This window comes from Centruroides sculpturatus, unplaced genomic scaffold (assembly GCF_000671375.1).
Source record: "Centruroides sculpturatus isolate CEXI.00-Female unplaced genomic scaffold, Cexi_2.0 scaffold152, whole genome shotgun sequence".
Classification (NCBI taxonomy): Eukaryota; Metazoa; Arthropoda; class Arachnida; order Scorpiones; family Buthidae; genus Centruroides; species Centruroides sculpturatus.
In genome coordinates, this window is record NW_019384348.1 from 506,299 (window position 1) to 512,298 (window position 6,000).

The following is a 6,000-nucleotide window of genomic DNA, read 5'->3' on the forward strand; positions in this document are numbered from 1 at the left end:
GTGTCGAGAATGTTTCATTAGCACCGCGGAAGTGGGTGGTGAGGATTTCCTGTTTGTAGATCAATATTTCATTACGCTTTTATATCCCGAGACAAATTTAAGAAATTACTTTCGTCGGATTGGCCAAAGGTGTTTTTTTTTGTCTGACAACAACAAAGCTACCAGAGATTTATTACAAGACAGAATCGAACTCGAAACAAAATTGAAGGATTTCACACAATCCATTGTCGTTTACTAATCCTTAGCTATTGAGGGCTAATTAACAAAGTAATAATTCATTGTAGAAACTTTCTAGGGAGTTAACGAAACGTTTAAATCGTTAAGTACGAGTCAACTCTTCTAAATTAGTTGGCCCCAGTCGTTATTAACACCTAATGACTGTAGTTTCCCCCCCCACCGAGTGTACTCGTTGCAAATCTCATTAGCGGTACGTTGCAATGGGATTTCTTCTTATTCCCTCGTGTATAAAACTCTATTAGAAATTTCTGGTTTCGAATTCTGTCCAGGTTACTAACTAACACGCGAGAGGACACGCTAGTCACGTGTCTTCCGGTATCGCGTGTCGATACTTCCGGTGTTTGCCACCTGAGCCGAGATGATGTCTCTGGTGGAAAGCAGATGGTTACTACTGCTTCGGTTAAGATAAAGTCGTTAGACAGGTGTGCAACCTACGAATAAATGAAGTCGACTAATGGTTATTCCCTAAAGTGTTGTATCGCTCAAAGAATATCAGACTCTAATGCTTTATAAACGAACCGAAGTATATTTACTAAACGTTAACATAATCAATCATTCCATGTAATTTACACGTCACTTCATTGACAATCGACGATTATTTAATTAGAATTAAATGAGCTTAAACGTTGTAAAGACGTAATCTTTAAGGTTTAATCCTCGTTTTTAAACTATCACTCATCAAATTTCATCGTAATTTTAAATAAAGAATGGCCTAGATTTACAGGTGTCAATCTCTCTATATATATATCTAGTAGAGTTAAGTAATTAAATTCATTAAAAATGTGAAGTATTTTAACTTCTTTCCTCTAAATTTTAATTGTAAATAATTCATTAAAATTTTGATGAAAGATATTTAATAATTCATTGATTAATTTTAAGGATAAACACTGTTTTTTAAATGGTAGTTGTATTCTTGACAAGGTGACAGACAGATCATTTTCTTTTTAAACTTAGTATCTATACTCTTAATTAGATTTTATCGTAAGGATTATTAATCGAAATGAGTAGATTACACTAGTAGGGGAGAGACGGAATTTTTACCACAGTAACGGACGGTACTTCTTCCTCAAACTCTCTCCACCCCCCGTTGAGATGGAGTCATTTACAAAGTCGAAATCTAGAGATAAAGAAGATAAGTAGGAAGCCACGTGATAATGATTTCCCTCATTCGATTTCAAAATTCGTTCTCTTAGATTGGGACAGAGATTTAAAGAAAACGAAACAATTGGCCTTAAAAATATATCGTTTATTTATTAATTTGTATAGATTATAGATAATTAAACTTACCAAATCGGTGGTTATTTATGTAATATCGAATCAATAGGACGATAATAGAAGTTGAAGTAGAAATTCCGATATTCTGTTCATCTCGTGTTATGCTAATAAGGGGAGGAAGGGGATAGGTAATATTGAGAAACTCTGTTTTATATATTACTTAACTGTATCTTACTATTAAGTCGACGTTTTGGGATTGCGATATGTTTACAAATCATACTAGATCAACGGGTAGGGGATGTTGATGTTGGCAAACAATGAGTTTATTTAAGCGGTGCCTTGGGCTAGACTAGACAACCTCGGACTGGTTTGTTGTTCGCACACATTTCTAACAAACGGGCGACCTGTTACAAAACCGGTCAAATTAAATGTCGTTTACATCACCGGAAATCATCCTTTTTCCGACAAAAAGGGGGAATTTAACTAAGTGAACCTATCGAAATTCTTTTCATTTTCCTTTCTTTTCAACGGTTCTTCCGGTTTTTTCCCCCTCCATTTTTTTTTTTTTTATATGAGAAGTTTTCGCTTATTGTAGACTTACAAGCTCATTAATTGCTTTTAAATACAATTTAAAAAAAAAAAATACATTCCGAGACTCTTAAAATTAATTATAGGAGAAAGCAGTTATGAATATTCTAAATGAGGAGGTCCGATGTGATAATAATAATAAAAAAAAAAAGCAGGTTGAAATTAATTAGCATTAAACGTACAAATCGTAGAGCATGCAACAATGGAACGTAGATGGAGATAAAAGTAATGGTTGAATCATCGTTGTAGCAAACGAAAATAGCCCAGAGGATTCATTCTGAAAAAGTAAATTACGTGAATGAAATGCAAACAGCAAAATGGCGTTTACACTTTCACTTAGCGATTGTAATGTCGGCTAACTTTTAACACCTGTACCTATTGTTTGAACCGGTTAAATCTATCCCCCGATCTCGAAATAGATCCAAGAATAATAAATGCAATTTTACCCCCTTCGTTTATACATCGAAATCGACTTTCCCCACCTAAATTCACATAAAACTTTTTATTATTAACTCGTAATTTTTTTTTTTTTTTCCAGTGACTGACCGTTCTTTTTTCCCATTCGGAGTGGTCCTCTTCGGATGATACGCGATGACGATGCTTCATCACTCACTCTCCTCAATTAAACTAGCTTTAAGTGAATTGAGTGGGGGGGAGTGAGGGAACCAAACTAGAGCTGACTAATTGAAATCTCTCGTAAAAAAAAGGTATAACGACAGACAATTTCTCTGTCTTGTTATTGTCGAGAATGGTTCCTTTTGTTTGTCAACATTTTTCCTATAGAATCATCCGACGTCGATGACGAAACGAGCGATGTACAGGTAGTTCTTGTGTCTTGGTATAGCACTCTGACCTTGAACGGATGACGACCAACGGAGGGAGGAGAAAGGCAGAGCCACCCACAAAATCTACTTTTTAATTGGACGAGAATTATCATCATCCATGCAAAACTTTGTATATATAACGTATAATAATAATTCCTGTAAACACGGCAGGTGTCCAATGAAATTTACTGTTTTATTTCTTAAAAATAAATGATAAACATTTATGTAATCGCAGTTGTTTTTTTAATAGAAAGACATCAAATTTCTTTCGATTATTCCTATACTTTTCCAGTTGTTACGTAATTAACTCGACTGTCGAAGAGATTAGTTAGATAATGATTTAAACGACATTTTAAAATTTACTCAGACATAATAATAATTGCATAATTTTGCACTGTTTAAAACAAAAAATTAATTTATTTACTCGAGCGCAACACACGCTTCTTTCCCTCCCCCTCGACGTTACTATCGAACTAGTTAAAGATTTAATATGTAAATTGCTCTACTCTGAATACTAATCGTTCGTAACCAGGTCTATATTAACCTAAAAAAAGGCACCTAGAATTGATTTATAGTGTCGTCTGTGTTATAAATTCCTCACATTTTACCGGGAGGGTCGTTTGTTTGAAGTGTAAATCGTCTTTCGACTCGTCCATTAATAATAAATGGGAAGAATTTAATGGAAAAAAAGACGGTTAATTGTCAATACACCCACCGATACGAGCTTTAATTCATTGATAGAAAAGCCAAGCAGTCGACGACAGTCAAAAACAGGCAAATCCGGTCCAGTAGCCACAGGAGCGTGGCTACTATTGCTAGACACGTGGCAGTAATGTGCCTCTAACATCCTCACCGTCCTCAAACCTGTAGATGCTAAGATGAGGGCGTGCAGGTGGAGTCACGTGCGGGCGGTTAGTGTGCGGGCCTGTGTCAAGGCCAGGCGAACAAAACTGGCCTTGAGAAGGCTAGATCTCTTGCCTCTTATTCACGTGATCGAATCTAATTAATGTTTTTAACTATCGATATTCTTTCGTACTTTCCGAACCATATTTGTAACATTTATCGATACATTACGGCACGAAACACGTTTAGGACGGAACCCAGTTAAGTTATAATTATTGATTTATAAGTCGAGATGAGAATTTTAATCGAGATCAATGGCATGGAGTCCGAATAAATCAAGTAGTCTGGATTTTTGGTGTGGGTTCCGCATTTAAAAGCTCCACTTTCTCGATAGAAAACTAGACTTTTAAACGACAGAATCGATAAATATCTTCGATTTCTCATCGATTATTTTCTTATATAAAATGCCAGGATCTTTAAAAGCCGGATCCAATTCCATTCTTCTTAAAGGGAGAGAGAGAGAGAGAGAGAGAGAGAGAGAGAATCCAATGACTTATGAGCTGGCTGTTTAAGACATAATTGATTTTCTGTTTACACGAAAAAAAAAGCACACGAATCGATTGTCATATCATCATTACGTCTACTCCAGATGAAAGGAAAGGCTGTTTTCCTTACAGGGAACATATTTCTAGTTGTTTTCCTCCCCTCCCCTTTAGGTAGATCAAACGTCTCTATAAAAAAAAAAAAACCCAATTGGAACGAAAAAAGTACATGGGAATTCACCCACTCTACAACCTCTGCACGCTAACACAGACCTACGACAGAGACTCGTAATCATTTAGAGTAGGCTAAATTATAGTTTATAGAATTTCTTTCACGTCCATCTCTACGACAGATGGTCATTTTCAATAAACTAACGTACAATTATTATGATCGAGAGTGGAATAAAAATTAATGAGCACACTTCGTACTAAACACTTAAAGAGTAGGCACGTTTATATTAGTAAATAGGTAAATAGATTCTTTATAGGAACAGTATTCATTTTACTAAATTCTAATCATTCGTGGAAGATGCGAATGTTAAAACGTCTCTACTCAAATTTTCTATAAAAAAAAAAAAGGGCACTTCATTCAATTATCTAAGACGTAAAAGTTGTAAAGTTTCTTATCGCACTAATTAATTCCAGAACTGTGCGATTATGCAAATGAAAATAAGAGTTAAATGAGAAAAAGAATACGAACTTGCTCAATAATGTAAGATTCTCGACACGAACGAAGCACGAAACATCGGTAATGACGTCATAAATACACGACAGGATGTTGGTAACGACCCCGTGACCTTGATTCGATCCCCGGCTCCGGCTTTGTGTCGAAGTTATCGCCTCCTCCCCGACTCGACGTTTCTTTATTATTGTTAAGAAAACGATCGGGTTCGAATCGTCAATGATGAGATCGACCCCTTTCTGTTTTATGTGAAATGGCCCGAGGTGTGTGTATTCCTCCTCTCCTGAGGAGGACAATGAAAGGTAAAAACAACGGTAATTGGCCAGTTCCGAGCGAGGGACAGACTACAGGAATGACCGGAGTTATCCATAAGATGTTAATTGTCACGCACGTTGGACTCGACTGCCAGCTCTATTCCTGCTTAAGATGAATGATTAAGAAGTAATGGCCTAAACTATTAAATTATTTATTAGTCAATGGACAGACATATAGACACATGCAAAAAAAAAATCCGCACACTTTTTTTTAAATAACTGTTACATCTTATAGAATCATCTTCACGCACGGAAGATTAAAAAAAAAAAAAAACCATATCCGGATGAGGATATTCACTGGAAGAAGAAGAAGAAGAAGAAGACTTTTCAGACGAATTAAGTCCGTTTTCCATCTTTGTTTTAATAGGAGGATGGAGAGATAATATCGAAAGACATAAATCGAAGTGGCCCATATTGGAAGAAGAGGGAAGCGTTTACATCAATTGCCTCCATTAGCCCAGTCGATCACTAATCACTGCATTCCTCTTCCTAATCTGCAGATTAAGTCGAGTGAATATCAGCTAAATAGACTAAGTTTAGTTTTAACGACCGCGCTTATCTCCTGCTCGTGTAGTGTGGTCCTTGGATAATCATCTTCCACTATGTTAAGTCTAATGTTAGTTTGGAAGAATTTTATCAAGTCAAAATATCTAACAATTGTAGATTTTTTTTAAAAATATTATTATTATTAATTTTACGAATATAAAACACGAGTTTTCTTATATAAACAACATCCCTTTATATCCGAATGTGAT